This window comes from Protopterus annectens, chromosome 8.part0, assembly GCF_019279795.1.
Source record: "Protopterus annectens isolate FY-2018-M chromosome 8.part0, PAN1.0, whole genome shotgun sequence".
NCBI classification, from domain to species: Eukaryota; Metazoa; Chordata; order Ceratodontiformes; family Protopteridae; genus Protopterus; species Protopterus annectens.
In genome coordinates, this window is record NC_056741.1 from 624,354,026 (window position 1) to 624,375,708 (window position 21,683).

Below are 21,683 nucleotides of genomic sequence, written 5' to 3' on the forward strand. Positions count from 1 at the left end.
GAAAAATGGTACAAAGCCTTAACAGTGGCAGTATCTAAAGATGAAAAGGACTCATCGGGCCTGGGATCATGTAGACATACATCAGTGGTGAACTCACGATTACAAGGTACTCATAACCATTATGGTAGGAAGTATGAGTAAAATTTTGAAAATAATTATCCACCTGGACCAATGCAGATTTGTTGGGGGGAGACACATATTTGACATCATCAATAGAACATTAATGATACAAAGGCATGCTGAGCTACACAGGAATCCATTGTTAATGGTGGGGCTAGATGCTGAGAAAGCATTTGACAGGGTTAAATGGAAGTTTATGTTTGAGGCAATGATGGCATTTGGAATGCCAACATCATGGATTATGCTAATGCAGAATGTCTATACATGAGCTCAAACACAAGCAAAAATATTGAGGGGGGTTATCTGTGGGTTTTCAGCTAATCACAGGGATGCAACATGGATGTCCTCTGTCACCATTGTTGTTTGTTTTGTATATGAAACCCTTAGCAATACAAATTAGAAACTCCAAGACAGAAGGTTACGACTGGTATGAAAAGAAGGAGAAAATATCAGTCTTTACTGATGATGTCTTCATCTACATGGTGAGGCAAGAGCTGAATGTCCCACAGTTATCTGATCTACTACAAGAATATGGGAGATTGACAGGATATAGAGTGAATGCTAAGGAAAGAAAAGCATTAGCTGTGAATTATGCTCACACTCTAGAACTGGTTTAGTGGTTCCCCTTTGTGTAGGAGCATGTGAGAATGAAATATCTGGGGATTTGTATAGGACAGAGTGTGACAAAAGTGATGGAAGAGATGTGGAAAGATATTGAGGTGAAGATAAAGAACTGTACACGCAGGTGGGAAACTATGATTATGGGTACCTACAGTTAAATACAGGCAGTAAAGATGTTTTTGGTACCACTTGTCTTCTATGTAGGACAAGTGCACCCAAAGAGACTGGAAGACACATTATGGGATAAGCTAGTTAAGTTACTTAAAGGATTTATCTGGGGAAAGAAGAGAGCAAGGGTCATCTAGGTGACCTTAACATTATCGGACGAAATGGATGGGCTGGGGATACTGGATTTAAGGAAGTACTTTTGGGTGACTTAGATTAGTTTGCTATATTTGTAGCAGGATCATCATTATGAAGCTGGGTAGCAGCAAATGGTACAGCAGCAGGAAAGACAGATGGGGGGGGGTCACAATAGAAATGGGTTGGAAAGAATAATGGAGAGTTATGGGACACAGAACTTCTTGCAGCTGATGAGATAATTCCTGGATGCAGAAGTAGTGAAGTTCATGGTACTGACAGGTTTCCAGAGGCTTGCCTGGGAAAATAGGCTGAGAATGGATGCAGGGACGAGGTGATGTTTGTTGAACAGCAACCTCAGGTACAAATAATTCAGTTGTAGGGGCTTGTAACCTGGAAGCAAGTGCAGGAAGAATTTCAATTACCAAATCTATTATATAGACACTATGCAGGGTTATTGAGGGAAGCAGACACATTATATTAGAAAGAATCCCAGACTGGATGTGGTTAATACTGAAGGCTAGAACTCAGGAGATGAACATAAAGTGGCTGATCTCAGCAGCATATAGGGCTAAGCACATCATTGGTGAATCAGGAACACACTCTCACTCCAAGATATGGACTAGGAGTCTGAGTAAGCCATTTACCAGGGAACAATAGCAAGATCTCTCTTTTTTGAGTAGGTATGCAACTAAAGCTAGGAAGGTTTGAATAAATGTGTGGCAATGCCTGCACAAATACTTTTATACACTGCATAGATTGCACCACATGTACCCGTTTGTCTCAAACAGATGTCGGAGATGTGCAGAGGACAAGAAGTTGACAAGGGGTCATATCTTTTGGGAGTGTAAAACGTTAGATAAGTTGATGAGGGGGAAAAGGAGTGTGGTGATAAAACTGACAGAGGATAGGGTACAGCTGTCTAAAGATCTTCTTTTTCTGTTAAACTAGGATCCAGAAATCAAAACAGCTAGGCCTAAAACATCTTTGATAGGACTCCTGTTGATAGTGGGCAGAAAAAGATTAAAATAAGAAGATGGAAGACCGAACAGACTGAGTTGGGCAGCAGTACTTAAAGGGATGAGTGAAAACAGAAAGATAACAGTCGTGGAAAGGGGAGAGAAGGATAAGTACCTACACAAAATGTAAGTGTCAGGGGAGGATGGAAAGGAGTGAAGAGTGCAGGATAATATTATGGAGAGAGCCCCAGAGAGGGGATGTATGGGACCATCTGTCAAACATGACGGACATAGTGAATAGTATCTTGGGGTGTGCAAACAGTTCTGAAGTGATAAGGCAATGTAAGTTTAAAACGTCAGTAAGTCAAAAGGGTTATTACATAGGTTTGTTTGTTTTTTTCTGACACAGAGAAGCTATGAAGGCAAACGTACAGTTTAAATTAAATAAACCTCGATGAGAGCTAAAGGTAAAGTACAAGGGAAAGGAAGCAGGAGTTGGAGCCAGAAAAAGCAGGCAGGAATATGGTAAAGGAGGACACATCACAGCACTGGAGAATGAGGGCTGAAGCTGCATGAGGTTTATGTTAATATAGCTATTGAATAATAAAGACTGTAAGCCTTGTTTCTTGACTGTACCATTTGCATAAGTTGGAATGAACTTATTATAAATAAAAAGTCAGTCGCCAAGGCAGCAATAGTGTACACTATGTATGACAACTGCACATATTATGTTCATGTATGTTTGAAACCTGAATAAAAATTGTGATGGTTTGACGTCCACTAGTAGGTTTGTTAATCTGGTCCAATGAGTTTTTGGTTATCAAACCTAAAAACTTTTCGGCATATTAATTAAGGTGTAGTTAAAATCTCACAAAATAAAGGAGTTCTTGTTCATAGGGAGTACACTGAGTACATTTAGGAACCTTACATGATTTGCAGAAGACATAGAGGGTGTCCTATGAAAGGCTATAAACTGATGGGTGGTCCTGTTTAGTGCAATTTGGAGCTTAATGAGTTCCATTTGTGGATCTCTGGAAAACTGTCTGGAGGTGAGATGGTCCCTAACAAATATGGAGATGCCACCATTGTTGTCATCAGGTCAAAAATCATGGTGGACGCATAATCCAGGTATGGATGTAATGCTTTTAGAACATTCAAACCATTCTTCAATAATTAGAATTGTTGAGCTTCTCATCCCATGCAGACACATACTGGATCCTCTTGGAGTGACATCAACTATTTATCTAATTGCTGAAGCCAATTATATTTTCATTATTCCCAGGCATCATTCTTGAAGAAAGAAGGAAGTATTCCTCTCATGATCAGAGTTTTGCCTGCATTTGTGACAATTTGGAAAGTTCTGAGAAATCTCTCTGAACATCCCTCAGGGTTTTGCATCTCAAGTAGTCCACCATCAGGTGGGCTCCCACCATTTCAGATCCATATTTCTTATGTGAAAAGGTCTTAAAAGCCCTTGGGATATTAGAGATCCTGACACCTGAAAAACAATTCACAGTTACCATGTCACTTTTTTCTCTTGTCTCTCCAAGGTAAACATCTTTTTTTTTTAACACCTTTATTGAATTATCACTTATGACATAGGCAAACATGCACATTTATAAAAGAAAACAAACCATATTAATATGTTCACAATTACAAACATTATACATCATATACATTCTTCTGTACAATCATCAGCATTCCAACATTGCATAAATTGATCAATTCCTGCCCTCCCTTAAACCCCACTCCTTCTCTAAAACATTACTCCGCTTGTATTGTTCCCATAATTTCCATTTTATTCTAAGTTATTTGCTTTAGTGCTTTTATCTCTCGTACAATACTCACTACTTCAAACAGGGTTGGTTTAGACTTTGATTTTCATTTTCTAGTAATTGCTTTTTTGGCAACCACCAGAATTAAACCTAACAAGACAGTTACCTGTCTTTGTCCATCCTAGTAAGAGGAGAATTAATGTGTCTGACTACTGAGTCACCAATCATTAAATAATTGTATTTGCATAATGATCTGGTGTACCGGGTTTAAGATACTTGTTGACTCTTTGCTGAAAGTGTGCCTGAAGGTGATGAACTCTTTTTTGTTGGGTCCTAGTCTTCATTGGTCAAGGAGGCTTTGTCGGTTATTTTTACAGTTTCAACAAATGACATTTCAGTGTGGTTTGCTGTACAATGTGGCATCTGTGCATGTTGCTCACAGTATGTTTATTTTTTTGTAGGAGTAAGTAAGGCCTCCACATTTTTTTTTAAAATAGTTGCATCTCTCACAAAAATAATTTCTTGTGCTGAGTAACAGTTTATTATCTGTGGACATAAGGCATTTATTGCACTGCTTAAGGATATCAAATGTTATGAGGCTGGCAAAAGAAGAAGAAACAAGCAGGCTGACCTTCCACCTTGGTACTGGACTATACACTAAACAAACAAGAAGATACGAATGACAGAGTAAAGCAAGCTTTAGCAGTATAAAATGAGGAATTTTCAATTTAATCTTCTAGTTCTCACTGGTATAAACAGATGAGATGAGACTGGGAGGAGCATACACTGTTGAATGCTTTCTCTGCATCAAGACCCACCAACAACAGCAATATTTTCTTACATTCTACTTCCCTCTGGATCATCATTATTCTATTAATGTTGTCACATGTTTGCCTCCCCTAAACAAAATCACACTGATCCATAGCTATCAATTTTGGCAACACCTTTTCCATTCTTTTAGCTAGTTTAGACATAAACACTTTATAATCATGGTTTAAAATTGAAATGGGTCTGTATGAAGCTGGGTCTCTTTACCTTCCTTAGGCAATACAGCTACCACAGCTTTCATCCAAGATGTTGGTGCATTCTCTCCTTTTAAAATACTGTTAAACAAAATCTTTTAGATTTTTAACACTTTCTTCCCCCCTGACTTCCAAACCTCCACAGGAATTCCATCTGTTCCTGGAGACTTTCCTGAAGATTGGTTATACGTCACCATTTTATCTCATCCCTCCTATCTTAACTGTTAGTTGTTGAGCCTCATTTCCTCTAACCTTGGCATATTTAAGTCTTCCATAAATATTTCCATTTGTGCTTTTATTTGATTTCCACATTTCTGTGCTTTATACAAATTTTCATAAAATTTCCAAAATATCTGTTAAACCTCTAAAGGATCTCTAGTTATTTTTCTTGTTATAGACTCCCATAGTTTGGCAATAAACCCTTCTACTTTCTGATATTTATGTCATTGTGCTAAAGGTTTTTATTCTTTGTAGTTAATATTGAAAAAAAAATAGTTGCCTAAAAGCAATATTTCTAAACTCATGTATATTATCTAACTACTTTACTTTGTCATACGCATTATGTATTTTCACCTCTTCTTTTTCTGTGAGATTCCCCTTATTCTGCAATACGTTAACCTTTGTCAGCTCCTCAAAGTAATTATTATTACTTCTTAACCATACATGCTTCTCTTCTATTTCTACCCTGTTTTTAAACTCCAAATCCGATCTGAAATAGTTATTGGATGTGTATCAAAGCTTTCAATTAAATGCACATGTTCCTGTAAAATATAATTTCTGCCTAATCTATCCCAGTTACTGTACACTGAATAATATGTAAATTTGGTCAGTGTTCTAACTATTGAATTCACATCTTACGTGCCAAATAGTTTCATAACTTTCTTCACCAAGTTACCCTCTTTTGTTATATTCTCCCTTCTAGATCCTTCTGATAGATATTCACTGTTGCAAATGAAGTTCCAGTCCACACCTGAAATAATATTTCCTGATGAAAGCTGATTATTTCTCCAAAATGTTACTTAAGCTTCATAACAGCAATTTTTGGTGGAATATAAATAAATGCCAGTGCAATCCTCCTCCCTTGCAATAGTCCCTTACTACCAATAATGTACCACAACGGTCTTTTCGACATATTCTATCACTACAAATTACTGCCATTTCCTTTGTTGCTGATATTCTGCTGAATATCCATTCTGGAATCCTTTGTCAAACTGATATGCTCATTTCTTTCCAAATGTGTTTCCTGCAGCACTGCTTTTTGCACTATACATTTCTTAATATAATTCAATACTACTTCCTTCCCATCTATACCTGTAAAGCCATTTACTGTCTAAGATAATATGGATAGCATAGCCATTATGATAAAAAGCTACTGTTATTACATGACAGTTTTTTGATGGTGTATTTCCAGATTTTGTGTTATATGCACTAACTAATGTTTGGAAGGCTGATTTTTTATACTGTTGTTCCTTCTCATCTTCATTTGAACCTATGTCATATTTTCAAGACTTTTTTGTTTTAATGAAAACCCTCAAACAAAAAATATTTTCAAAAAACCCATCCCCTAATAGTTTAGAACAGAAACACAAAACTCCCCTAATAGTTTAGAACAGAAACACAAAACTATGTACAACTTCAAAAAAAAATGAAGTTTGCCCTCCAGATAGGAACAACTGCCCCAAAGTGACAGCTGCACACACAAGTATTACCTAAAGAAAATTAAGGTTACTCATGCTAAAAAAGGTGCTGACTTTATTGTCTGCTTGAACTAGACACCCTTGGGAACACGGGTTGAACTTGGCAAGGCTTGTGAGGGCCCTGGCGCCGTTAGCCTAGTAATCTCCTATGATCCTAAATCATATATTACAGCCTGTGTTCCCACTTACATTGCTTGCTGTCTATTCTTTTCTCATCTCTATTACCCTTGATGTGAAAACCACCTGTATGCTTTCAGAAAATATTTACTTTTAGTCTTAAGAAATTGGCTATCTTTAAAAAATAAATTGTAAACTGTTCTTTTAAATGCATTAAAGTTTTAAACTGCTAAGGAGGATGCTACATCTTATTCACTTCCAGTGATTTCAAACTTTTATTTTTCTCTGAATCGATTGCCACTGTACCTTTACATTTTGTGTTTTCCTCATCACCTGTAGACAGATTGCCTCCATGGAAAAGTACTAGGCAATAAATCTTTGTAAATTTCACTTAGAACACAATGTACAGCTGCCTTCAGCTGTAGACTTCTTGACTCCCACAGAACATTTGCTAATGGAAAAAAACAGGCTAAGATCCTTGCAGATTTAGGAAACTTAACATTTTCATAGTTTTCATCATTTTGTCTTATTTTTAAAGTCTTCCTGCTTAAGGAACCATGTTTTATTGCATAAGCCAAGGGCATTAATCAAGACATTTACTCTTGTAAAGCTACGAGAGAAAACATCTTAATTCTACATATAATATAATCAATGCACTTTTACACCCCCATCCCAACAACCAAAAATCACAGCATATTAACATTAAACTTGCTTTTGTCTAGCCTTTCATCTTCTGTTATACTGTAAAGCCTATATTTCTTACAATTAAAAAAGTACTTGTTCAGTTTAATATCTTTAATACATACAACAGTCTCTGGAAAGACTCCTTCCTGTCCCACATTTAATATACCCTCCCACATTTAAAAGACACCTGATTACATACTACACAAAGCTATTTACTATATATAACATGCAGTTTATATCATGAAGTGTTCTATACAAATACTAATCAGAACAAAAATTGTTTCACTTAGATATTTTCCCTTTTAGTGTCCTTCTAAACATTAATGACATAATAACAAAGTGGAGTATATACTTAACAGTCCATCCACAAGTTTAACAACTACAACAAAAGTCCATTCTTTTTCTTGTAAAGCCATATTTCACAAATGTGACTGATATGTTAGAGTCTCCCATTTATTAACTAATTTCAGTGTTGCTTGTCTTTTTCCTGTTCATTTCCAAGCTCTGATTCAAGTCCAACGTACTCCTGATTCTTCTAGTCAACCCCTGTGCTTTTTTTCCCTGTATTTCAAGTACTCTCTTTTGGAACACTGGAAAAGATTTCACTGGCAAAATCTCTCTATGAACTTCACTGCCATAAGAATGAGAAGCAGAGTCCCCTTCTGCTTGCTGGCTTACTTTTTGTTGGATATTTTTATTTCAATTGCCTGTTCTGCATAAAAAAATGTCTTTGATCCTCCCATTAGAAATTCTTTGAAGACAGTTGGAAACAGCTTGAATCTCACACCTGCCTCTAAACATTCCTTGATTGCTGAGATACATTTGCTTCTCTTCTGACTGGTGTTCACTGAATCATCATTTTTTTACAAACACTCTGCTGTCTCAAATTTTTAATAATTTGTTCTTTTGCTACAGTTTTGCCAGGATCAACTCTTTATTCTGGTATGATTGCATCTTTAAGAATATAAGTCTTGGCTGCTTTCTAATGGCCAGGTTTGGAGCATACACTCAATGTGTCCTTTTAGTTAATAAACATTGCTGTGAAACACCAGTACAGTTACTTACTTGTGTTTTCATACAATTAATACAGTATATTCCTTCTAGTTTCTTTGATACGGCAGAAAATCTCACATTTTCTCTGCATGCTCTGTCTTCTAACTATTTCTGAAGTAGCCCTTCTTGGGAAGCCTCATACTCAGACAACATTTTCTTCATTTCAACCTCTGATTTTGCAGTTTTATCAGTTCATCTGAACAGCTAGTTAAAGCTTTTCCTATTTTTCCACCCCTTTATTATTTGAGTTGATATATTCCTTCAATGTTTGATTTTTTTTATCACCTCTGACTATATTTGATTTATTTTTTTCTTCTGAATTACTGGAAACCATCCCTTGAATCAGAGCTGAAGGTTTAATCACAGAATGCATTCCAGATAGTATTTTTTCTTTACCTTTTCTGGTTGATTTTCTTTCAGGTTTTCAAAATTCCTCCTTTGTTGGCATCCAGGCAGTGTACTTACTAACTAGTAACTGAATTTTACTCAAAACATTTGCAATGGCACTCCTTTTTTTCTTTGTTTCTGTCTTCCCACTGGGAAAGCTGTAGTTAACTGTTGATCAGTGTGCAGCCATCTTGAAAGTTCCACAAAATGACAGTTTTATACTTAACGACAACAACCAAAGAATGAGAAGAAGGGAGTTTATGATCAAACTAACATAAAGGGTAGGAAACAACAGAGACAATGGGTTTAGGAAGAAAGTAATGAGCAGGGTTGGAGGGTGGAAATGATTCAGCTATTTAATTCTCTTGCTGGATGGCCAGAGACAGCACAAATAGAAATTAAATGCCTAACTAAAATGCTGTTGGGCCTCAGACAACAATACCACTATTCACACGTCAAAATTATCAGCAAGCTAAATGTGCTCCAAACTAATCCCTACATAATTAGATGACTAGGTAAGTGGCTGAGGGACAGAGCCCACCAGGTGAAACTGTCAGGCCCATCTTCAGTGAGCATGAAAATAATCAGTGGGGAACCACAGATTTATATAAACATATACATATACACACACTCACACACATCCTGGCATAACCAAAAAAGGGGGATGGTGTGAGGGGGAGGCTACTACAGTACTGATCATTTGAGCATCTACTGTTAATTATGTTTGCTTACACACCTTCATCATATTGATCACAGTTGCAGTAGCCTTACAGTGATACAGGTAGACTACACTAGCTTATTACATTTGAGAGGTGGAATGTAAAGGGTCCAGAAACTCCAGAAGAATGGTCCTAGCAAAGCTTGATCTAGACCTAGAGAAGGAATCAAGCTTGTAGTGCTTTGTAAAAGTATGAACAGAGGACCAAGTTGATACTTCTAGAATACTTCTAGACTCTAACCCTTTCTGAAAAGCCATAGAAGAAGCCAAAGCTCTGGTACTGACGGCTTTGACCCTGTCTGGAATCGATTTTTTGTGGTGAGAATAACAAAAGCAAGCAGCCTTAAACAATCATTTTGAAACAGTCTATTTTGACACAGGTTGTCCCTTCTTCCTACCTTCACAAGAAATGAACTGATCCAAAGATTTGAAAGATTTTGTTCTGTCAACACAGTACCAGAGTTGTTTGTGGACATTCAATGCATGTAGTATCCTCTTTCTTTTAACTGTTAGCCTAAGGAAATAAAACAGCAAGACAGTTTGGCTTAAAGTAAACATGGATACCATTTAGGCATAAAAGAAGCAATGGTTCTCAAAGAAACCCTGCCTCTGTGGAAAATGAGAGTTATCTCACCATAACATCTTGCAACTCCATTATTTTTTTTGCAGATGTCGGTTTTCAGTGATAACAACCTCAGGTCAGCAAGATGAGCTGGTTCAAATGTAGTAAGTGCTAAATTTAGATACCAAGGAGGAGCCACCAGATTTCTTGAATGTCCTTTATGCAAAATTCATTTCAAAAACATTTGATTTGAGACTGCATTGAAATAGGAGGATCAATGAGCAGAATATCAGAAATGGTCTATAAATGAACCTTGGTAGAGGAATAAGAAAGGCCAAATGGACAGTAACTCACACAAATATTGTAAAACCAGGGAAACACTAGATCTGAATGGGTGCGGGTTATGTCTTTGGCATCAACTAAAAAACCTGATATGATTTTCTACTAGCAAGCTTTCTTGCCTCAGTTAGTACCTGCAACAAGTTCCCAGTAAACAGGTGCCTAAAGTGAATTAAGTCCTAATCATCCAGGCAGTCAGCTGAAGTTGACTGGGGCAGGGGTGTATCAAACACCCCTGTTCCTGTGCGAGAAGAACCATTCTGTGAGGAAGCTTGTGGGAATTGCCTCTGGCCATTTCCAAAAGAAGGGAGAACCACTCTTGTCTGGGCCAGAAGAGAGTTACAGCAATGATCTTGGGGGATTCCTTCTGAATCTTCAGAAGTACCCTGGACATCAGTGGAATGGGTGGAAAAGCATATAGGAACATTCCAATCTAAGGAAAAGAAAATGTATCTGTCTTCCAGACCTTACTGCAGAGAGTCCTGTAATATAATGTTGCCAGCTAATTGTTCAGAAAGGAGGCAAACAGGTTTACTTGTGGAACTCCTCACAAATGGGTAAAATCTTGGAAGACTCCCTGATCTAGTTTCCATTTGCGAGGGTCTGCCTTTATCCTGCTCGGCATGTCTGCAACACAGTTTTTCTCTGATGGGATGTAGAAGGCCTGTAGAGTGAGACTATGTTGTGAAGCTATATCCAAAACTAACAAGACTAATCTGCAAAGGAAGCAAAACCTGGTTTCCCTTGTTTGTTGATGTACCACATGGCTGTGATATTGCTTGTAACAACTTGAAGAGGTCCAAGGGACCAAAGATGATTCAGAGAGTACAGTGCCTTGATCAGAGTAAACATCTGTTTCATATTTGTGCTTGCATTTGTCCATGGTGTCCCAGACACTTTGCACTTTTATCGCTCCCGAAACTGGTCCCCAAGCAAAGTCTGACAGAACTGAGTGTTTGGGTGGGGTGGGGGCCTGGGTTTAGTAACATTTGCTGCCTCCACCAAATGATTTCTATAATGACAAACCACAGAACTGGGATTTGAAATGATAATGGGTGTTGGTGCTGAGAACAAAGAGCCTTCAGATACCATTGCATCCTTCTCATGTGGAGTCTTGTCAAGGGTATCACGAGACCCAAAATCTTTAAGTATTCCCTTGCAGAGACTGAAGTCTGAGTGGAAAATATTAGAAACAGATCTATATATATAGATATATTTTTCCTGTGGAAGAAAAGCTCTTTGAATTGAGGTGTGTAGCAGTTACTCCAACAGCACAATCCTATGTGATGTAGTCAAAAAGAAATATGGAAAAATGTAGATACCCTGTAGCCAGCAATGAGCTATAACCTGAGCTAGACACTTTGTGAACACTCCTGGTGCACTGAATAGTCCAAAGGGTAAGTCAGAGAACTAATAATGTGATTCAGACACACAAAACCGTATGAAATGCCTGGAGTGTGTATGAATAGGGATGTGATGACAAACATTCTTGTAACATCTAGTGTTACCATGAGGGAGATGAGGTATCATGTAAGTGACAGCATTTTGAAGTTAGGCACTATCATAAATTGGTTTAGGAAAGAAATATCCAGAACTGGTCTTAAAGAATTTTCTTTATTTGTCACCAAAAACATCTTTGAATTAAAACTGTCACAATCTGGGAATGAGTAACTGGCTCTTTCACTCCTGGAAACAACATATTTTGAAGGTCAGGAGGGAAAAAAGAAGAATCTGATCCGGTGGATAAGGATTTACCCCCTGGAAAGGAGGAATATCCATTCATCAAGGTTACAGATGGCAGCTGAAAATCATCAGAACCATTTGCTGAAACTATCTGTTGACAAAGAGAAAATAGCAAATTCAGACTTTCTGGGAGGGAAAAAGGACTGCCGGGGTGGAAGAGTGGAACAAAGTGCCTAAATAGTCATTCTGACTTGTCAGGACTGTCATTTGCTTTGGGGATTCATGTATTAAAGACAAGCTTGAAACCCCCTTCCATTTCTTTTAAATATCTGTTGATCAACATCTGCTGAGACTGTTTACTTTGTTTCTTGCCAAAACTGGATAAGAAGTTAAGAGAAACCCTTAGAAAATTTGGAAAAGGCTGGCTGAAATTTTTTAAGAGATGTCTGCATCATCTTAGCCCTTTTATCACACTTTCTGAAAAACTTTGAAACAGAGGGACCAAAACTAAATCTCTAGCCAAAGAAGAATTTAAAATTGTATTTTTCACATCATGTGGGAGGTTCTGAGAACACAGACAGGCAAACACTACTGCTGGTCATAGCCTAGAAGAAATATCAACTGAGTCATGCACATACTTTAAACAATTAGTTGTGACCTGTAGAGTAGAAAAAAAATAAACCATTTAAAGCAGGTTTTTCCTCACAAGAAAAACTCCAGACAAAACATTCCTCACACTTTCACAAGTGTAAGAATAAACTTTAACATACAAGTCTGACAGTTCTGTCACTGGGTTCACTGAACTGTCTGGTTTGTGGAGAAGTAAGTGGTCTTGGACTGCCAGATCCCTAATGGCCTGAAAGAAAAGACACAGACCATCCCTAAGGAGTCCATAGCACAATGAATACACAAAGTCTCTTTTGATAGCCCAGGTACTTTAGGTCCACGGCCTTTTTGTGTCAGGAATCCTTGTGGTCTCTCCAACTGCTTGATATACTTAGTACGATATTGGCAAGATAAAGCTTGAAGCTCTGAAATCCTTTTAGCAGATGTAATGGCAACCAAAAATAGTTTTCCATGACAAAAAATTTAAATCAGCCTATGCTGTGGGTTCAAAGGGAAACTGAGTCAAGGTTTGAAGAATTGTTAAGTCCCAAGGAGGGGTAGGGTCCTTGAAAGATGGCCTGAGCAAAAACATATCATTAAGGAAGGGTTTGCATAACCTATGGGAGGTCAATGATAAATTATCTTTGCCTACATGAAAACAAGAGATTGTAGCTAGCTGTACTTTGATTGTAGAGTAACTTGCTCCATTATGAAAAGTGGAAGCCAGAAATTCCAAAACTGCCAGAATGGGTACTGAAAAGGGGTCTAGATTTCTTTCATTAGCCCAGAAAGAGAATCATTTCCATTTGCTCTTGTATATCTTCCTAGTGGATATTTTTTGAGATGTAAGGATTTGTAAAACCTGGGAAGATGGCCTGGACTATCTAGCCATCATTGGAAGTGGAGAAATCATGTGGTTAGCCTGAGGGTATGTTATGTCTGGGTGAGGTAGTCCCTGGAGGTGAAACAGAAGATCTGGAAAGGGATCTAGAACTCAAGGAGGGTACATAAGATGAGGCAAGAGGAATGGGAACCACACTTGTCAAGGCCACAATGGGGCAATGAGTATCATCTTGCTCTTCTGCTGATAAGCTCTGTACAAACTTTGGTATGAGAGGTGTGGGAAGGTAAGCATAAAGGAGTCCAGGGAGTCAGTCGTGAATCAGAGCCTTCTTCTGTGTCTACCCCTCTGGTGGAATTAGGGCAAAGAACCTGCTGCATTTGGTACCCCAGAGATTTTTCATGGGTGAATGGGTGAGGAAGGGAAAAAGGAACACAATAACCTCTAGTAATTATTTTCTGCACCCAGCCATCTTTGGTGATGGATGTCCAGGCCTCTGGGTGCAAAGATAAGTGTCCCCCGACTGCCTCCACAGTGCAGCAGTCAGGCAACTGTTTAGGGGTACTAAAAAGGCTTTTTGGTAAAGGTACCTTTGAAGCCTTGGTTTTGTGGACCCCCTTGCCACACGGGCAAAGACTGCCATTAGAGTTCTGCTGTGGGGAGATCTATCTCCCTAGGACTCCTGAGAGAACTCTTGCAATTTCGTAACCACATCTTTCTATCCCGTTTCTGGTTTCTTGAGAAGGTCCTCTCAGGGGGTACTGAAATGTATCCCTATGGCAGATAGTGCTTTCCCTCCTGTTTGCTCCTGGAGAGCATCTCTTCAATTCTGGTTCTAAATAAGGTAGATCCATCAAAGGGTTGCAACGCTGAATAACATCTTGTACGGCTTTGCAAAATCACAGAGGCACATCCAGGCATGGCTCCTAATGGTAATGTCCGAACCTGTCACTCTCGAAACACCTTCTATAGCATGTGAGATCAGAGGAACTGAGACATTTGACAGGGAAAGAAGGGTACCCAGTTGCGAAGAGATGGTCTTTTTATCCTTTACTTACATGAACCTGAGTGGCATTTAGTAAGCTCCTTCATCAAACTCCTCTGAAACCTTGTAAAATGTGCCAGGTAATTCAACAACCGCAGGGCAAAGGTCACTGAAGCAAAAATTCACTTCCCTAGACTCTCTGTTAGAGTGATGAACAGAGGGACTTTCTTCTGCAAGTTCCTTTTTGGAGGCTGCGGCAACCACCATGGCATCAACTGGGGGACCCCCTGCTCCAATGGGCATGGTCCTTAGGTGCAGCAAAGTACCTAACTGTTTTTTTTTGGAATGGCCTTGCTGTATCCAGAAACTTCCAAGACTGAATGAGGTCCACCATTTCATCCACCAGGGGTACCACCGGCTAATTCCAAAAGCCTCAAGGAATACTAACTCCTCCTGGGAAGGAACTTTGGAAGACCAACCACCTTTCTGTTTCAGAAGTTCACTTAATGAGACATCTTCAAAGGGTGACCTGGGGGACCCCCTCCCCTTCACTGAAGTCAATGTCTTCTGTTAAAAGACTCCTGTGTGGAATTAATGTGCCTTTTCTTGCATGTACACTTCCAGGAAACTTCCTTGTCAGGGTGATCCGAGGAAAACCTAGAAGTGTGTGGGAAGTCCTGCAAAAGAACTGTCTCAAGGCAAGAATGGACCAGCTGCCCCATTGGGACAAAGTGAGCTTTCTCAGTATCCACGACAGACAGTTGTGGAGGGGGATGAACTGGTGGTGGTGGGGGTAGGGGTAAGGATATCCTGTCTCCAGTCATGTGGAGAGCTCTCTCCAACTCTTCAAATGCAGACACTGATGAGGCACCTAAGACTACCCAGCAGGAGATGAAGCCACCTGCCTGGAGAAATCCAGGACCTCCCATGACCCAGCCTCAATGCAGAGGTTGGAGACAAACTGTCTAGGGCCAGGCCCCAGGGAAAGGGATGGCTCTGAAAATCTCAAGAGTCGAAACCCTACCCCTGGATCTGGTGCTGAAGCTATGTCTCCAACAAGGTCTACTTTGGCTGGATCAGAGAAGATGTCAAGAGTCTGTGTAGGCCAGGTCATTGGAGCCAAACCAGACAATCCCAGAACTCTCTGATCCTGATATTCCATAGCTAAAGAGCAGGTCAGAGTAGGAGTCACTAAAGGTGTTTGGACTGGCCTGAAGCTCATGGGTCCGATGGGAGACAGAGCTGTAAGAACTCTTAACTGAATTTGTGTCCTAAGAAATTTTTTCATCATCCAGTCCACATCTGCTTCAGACAGGCTTATGGTAGATCTGAAGGATGAGGAGGAAACTGGAGATCTACAAACTGTAGTTTCCTGCAGAAAAGCTGAATGAAGTCTCAAAGAAATAGTCTCCAGAGAGAATTGAGGCTGTTTATGGGCTGGAGACTTGTGCAGAGGCAATACCGGATCTAAGGAGGTGGACAGATCTGAAATTTTGGATATCTTTGGGGGTGAAGACAAAGTTGGCAAGGAACAGCCTCCTTGACTCTTTAGATTTTTTTTTTTTTTCTTTGGTCTTATCACCTTTCTCCCCTTGAGATTTTATTTTGCAGGTTTAGCAGCGGAGGGGGAAGCTACAGACACTGTGGAAGAAGAAGGCAGTAAAACCTCGAGAATACATTTTTCCTACATTCAGCCAAGGCCCTGTGGTTGAAGTTGGAACAAATGTCAGACATGACTTCAAGATGAGTGGCCTCCAGACAATGTACACACTTAGAGTGAACATCTGAGTTGGGTATTTTGTGTCCACATGAACATTTTTTAAAGCCTGTAGGTTTGTCTGACATCCTGCACAAAAGGCTTAAACAGCCCTAAAAGAAACAACAAATACAAGCAAAGCAAGAGAAGAACGTACAGAACACCAATAATGGTACCAAAAATTTCCACAAACTTAGGAAAGAAAAATACCAGCAATGGCACTTAAGGTTACTCTATCAAGTAGATAAAAAAGGGGAGAGGGGCTAGGCCTAGGAGAGAAACCACCACCATCAGCAAGAACAACAATATTTCTAGGAGCTTTTATTTTTTTTTAGTAATATAGGGGAGGCTAAGAGGAAAAAGAGAGAAAGAAATGAAAGGACCCTGACAAAAGAGGGTAACCTTAAGGAAAAAACTGACTTATCTCCCAAAAACCGCTTGAGCCACAAGGAAACCACATCTGTTCGCTGGAAGTGGCAAATGAGATCTGGGGTAATATGGAGCTTGAGAGAGGATTATGGGAAAGGGGAAGAGCTTGAGCTACGGATCCAGAGTCTGAGAAGGGTTTGAAGTTGGACCCGAAACCCAAAGGTTGAGGAACAGACAAAAAAGACATCATCAGATACACAGCTAAATAACTAGTCTGGTTAAAAGGGATTTTAGATACCACTTTTGACATAAATGAAGGGTTGATCCTGAGGCTAAACCTCCATATACAGAAAACCATAAGTGGCGTTACACAACTGAAAGCACAGTTATGTAAGAACTTACCATAACAGTAAATGTCCTACTGATCACTGTTGAGTATTCTTAACCAATGGGTTATTACCTCTGATGTCCAGTTGTGGTACCAAAGCTTTGCATTCCCAAATCGTACATCAGACATGTGACCTTAGCTGGCAAGCATTAAGGTATATAGGCTGAAGAATGAGTGTAATTCCTCAGAATATCTCCAAGCCAGCAGCTTGAAGACCCCAGAGAAAGAAGTGGCCAGCTAGCAGGGGCAAAGTATGAAGTGGTGAGGATGTCCCCTTGTTCTAGGATATTGTCCATAGAGTAGGAACAGTGGGAAACAGGAGAAAATTAGTAGAACTACCCATAGAGGGAAGGATGGTAGAAGGAATACTGCAACAGTGATCAGTAGGACATCTACTTTTAACAGTATGCTTTTGCACAACTGTACTATGTCCTGACTGAAATCACTGTTGCAGTACTCTTAACTAATTGTCGACTGAATTATTTATATATTTACTGGCATTGTATTTGATCTGTGCTGAAACTGGTCCCCCCCCCGACCTTATTCCTGTTCTGTTCTTAATGTTGGTGGCTTTTGCAGTGCCCACCCTTACTGTAAATTTGATCTGGGACACTCCTCCCAGTCTCATCTTGTTAGCTCATTCTACCTAATACTGAGATCATTTGGGAAGTCCCTTGACCTTGAATTATCTTCTGTTCCTGCTCTCTCCCTTTTTACTTAAAAAAAAAAAAAAAAAAAAAGATGTTATTCAGCTGCTTATATTTTTCTAATTTGTGTTTCTTCCTACTACTCTGTTACTTCATCTTGCTTTGCTTTTTCCTGCTGCTTGCTGCCTGTTCTCTGAAGTGTTCAAGTGCATCTTTTCTGTTCCATTTATTACTACTTGTTTATACCCTGTCTAAATCATTAAGTGCTATTCTAAGCTCTTAGTTTTGGTTTAAGCACTTGGGCTTTAGGCCCACCTCTTAGCTCTCCCTGGCCTTTCTCCCTCGATTCTCAGAAATATGGATGTACAATTTCCTACAGTTTCTCTTGCCAGTCGGGTTAATACGGGCATCCTGAAACAGTGTAGCAACTGCCTCTTGTACACGAACAACCATCTACTACTACCACCTATGAACACATTCTGTGAGAGGTGCAATTACATTAAGAACCTACAGTCCAAGCTCTCTCCCCCTCAAGCCAGTATATCCGGCAATGAAAAGGTTATCAACACAATTACTACACCTGAAACACCACCCACACCTACACAACACACACCTACATATGCGGAGGTCCTCCATAAACATACCCAAACAAAGGAGACATCCAAGGCAAAAACACACGCGATCTCCACAGCCCTCCACACCACATACCACTTGTAGTCCACACACCTGTGCCTAGCAACCACTAAGGATTCACCATAAACCCAACATATTAGTCATGGGGGACTCCATTGTGAGACACACAGATGTGCTTTTCACCAGGCTGCGTAAGGAGAAAGTCACGGATAGTTGTTTGTCAGGTGCCAGAATCCACCATATCACACATACACTCAAGTCTCTCAACAACAGGTACTGTTATGACTCTGTCATAGTCCATGTTGGCGTGAATGACTTGAGACGTACTTCTCTGGACTATATGAAGAGAGACATGATTGAGCTCACTGATTATGTGTCCCAGGCAGGTATGTCCCTTGCCTTAAGCAGCATTCTGCTGTCACCCAGAATGATGCCCCAATACAAACAGAAAATGATTGACTTTAACAATTGGCTTAGTTTCTGGTGTCATTCCAGGGGGATCCAGTACCTGACAGACTGGGATGATATGATCGACAGACCACGACGCTTTGCCAGACATGGCCTGCATTTGTCGCACTTGGGCTTCAGGCTTCTGGCAAAGGCTCTTGCCTCCCATATAGTGCCTTTTTTAGGAAAAGTGATGAGGTTAAAACTGCCAACATAAAAATTTCAACAAAACACAAGTTAAAGGTCATGCTGCTAAACGCTAGGAGTCTAAACATGAAACTGCACTCATTGCAAGCATTCCTAACCATGGAAAATGCTGACATCTGTGCAGTCACAGAAACCTAGTTCAAAGCTGTGGAGAGCACCCCAGCCTTACCTGGTTTCTAATCCTACCATACATTCACACCCCAAACTGTGGGCAGTACAGCCAAAGGAGGTGGAGTTTCAATATACATTAAAGACATACACACCTCCAGGTTAGTCAAACAGTATGACGCACAGGAGACACTCCAGATGCAGTTATCCATTGACAAGACCCCTATTCAAATCATAGCTAGCTACCTGCCCCCAAATCTGACTTAAGATGCCCAATCCGCCTATTTGGACCTGTTCAAATCTATCAAGATTCAACCATTTACCCTGATCCTGGGTGACTTTAACTTCCCAAACATAGACTGGAAGAACTACTCATGCCAGAACACAAATGCCCAGAGATTCCTTGATTTTGTCAATGCAAATGCCTTGGAACAGCTAATCGATACCCCCACAAGGGTGATAATATCTTGGACTTAGTATTAACCAACATGAGTAACCACTGCAGCATCCCTATAGTATCATACTCCCTGGTAAGATCCGACCACAAACCCGTCACTTCAGAAGTCACTCTCTCCCCTAACCCCCCTCTAGCTAGGATCAGACATAAAAACTTCTCCAAAGCTGATTACAGCCTCCTGAGGGATGGTATAAACAGCTTCACAGCCCCCTCCCCCTCTCTAGGAACTGGTACCAATATCCAAAACTACACCAAAGAACTATATGAGCATTTATATAGATGCATGGAATCAAGAATACCCGACAGAACTAAATCACCCTCCAGTCCTCTACTCCTCTGGCGCAAACCCTGTTTGGAGGCTAATATTAAATAGCCTCAGTAGAGGCTTTAAAAAGTAATGTTTCAGCCTGACCAGTAGGCATCCTGATATATTATCCAGCCCCAAAGAAACAATGTTGTTCATCTTTGATAGTGCTTTGAGGATTTGTTCCTGAGAGATTTGAGGTGGGGGGGTGTGAATGCCAGTATGTGGTCTGGGAGTGTGGGGGGAACGGGGTAAAGTTACAACTAAATTAATTAACTAGTACATTGGCTACATCCTTAGGGTCAGAGTATGTGACATCATTTCTTATTAGCTCTGAGCAGTTATGAGTATTGTTTCTAAGATTTCTAATATAGTTAAAGAAGGCTTTATAGTTGTCTTTTGCCTGAGTGGCTGTTTTTACCTCATATCTTGGTTTGGTTGATTAGATCAGGGACCAGAGTTCCCTGTTAAGATTAGCAAGACTGTTTTGGCATTTGGAGAGTTGCATTTATTTTTATGTGCAATCTGTTTATATTTGTTTCCAACACAGGGGTTTACTTTTAAATTTGGCATTATATTTCTTTAGGAGTGGTACAGATGCATCTATGTAACTTTTTAACATGTGAATAAAATTTGGCAGTGCAGCAATCCATATATGTGGATAAGTCCTCAGGGTGGAAGGGAATGTTGGATTTAGCCAGTTCATCACCCAGTTTTAGAAAATTAGCTTTAGCATAATTTTAAATACAGAGTTATTTAAGGATGCTTCCCGCACCAGTCATATGGAGAAAATGACTGACTTGTGGTTCAATTTGACTAGGGAAGAGATTACAACTAGTAGGGAACACAGCTGCCCCATCTTGATGAGAATCAAGTCCAGACTTTTGTCTCCCTGGTGGGCAAACTGGTCAAGTGAATGAGTATTTATGAAGTCCAGAAATCTCTGAGCATACATGTTTGGGGATGTATATGTCTCACAGCTGATGGAGGGATAGTTAAAGTCCTTTAGGAGAATGGTGCTTGGCTTAATGTTCAGCGATTCCATAATAATTAGGTGGGAGGTATGGGCCAAGGGGGACATACAGGGGCCCCTATAGTTAGCAAAGATGTGACATGGGATCTTGTTAATGCATGCTGGACATGGAGAAGTTCCAGATTGTTACTCTGTCTAATGGGTCTGGAGGTTAAATTTTGTTTTACGAAAACAGAGACACCATCTCATATAGTGCCTTCATTTAGTGTGGTGGGCCAGAATGTGTGGAAGACATTGAAACCTTGCACTGATAGGGTACTTTCAGTAGCCTTGAACCATGTTTTCATGATGATGCACACGGCATTGCATTCCAGGGTAAGGAGTGCCTATAGGCAGTGGAATTTTTGTTGAGCCTCCAAGAGTTGAGTGGCAATTCCTTAATGTTGTCCAAATTCTATTATGTTATCTTAGAAGCTTTTTGAAAACCGACTTTGCCTAAAAAAGGCACTATGGTGTGGATAATGTTTTGGCAATATAGGAAAGCCTTGGGGGGACAGTTGCAGGCCATCCCTGGAAAAGCAGTTTGGACTGTCTATCGACTCCCAGACTGATATATATATATATATATATATATATATATATATATATATATATATATATATATATATATTGTATTCCCTTTGAAAGACACCAAAAGCTAAGTCAACTACTGAAGTCAATTATTGTTGGTCCATACTGCAGCATCATTTGTCTTATGGGTTTTTGATGAGAGACACTGAGTTGCAGATGCACATTTCATGGTGGGTGCTGCTTGAGTTGAATGTGAGGTTGCTAAGGGAGGCCTTTGTGGTTTAGGTAGGTTATTGTTAAGAGCCTCAGCGTATGTTGATCTATGTGTTTGGGCTGTAATTTGTGTAGTAAGTAT

General features: G+C 39.8%; 1 protein-coding gene across 1 annotated transcript in view; it reads right to left on the minus strand.

Annotated features, from left to right (window-relative positions):
• The window catches only part of ABCD1 (ATP binding cassette subfamily D member 1), a 1,029,542-nt gene that overhangs the window by 169,019 nt on the left and 838,840 nt on the right, over positions 1–21,683 (minus strand). The window lies entirely within an intron of this gene.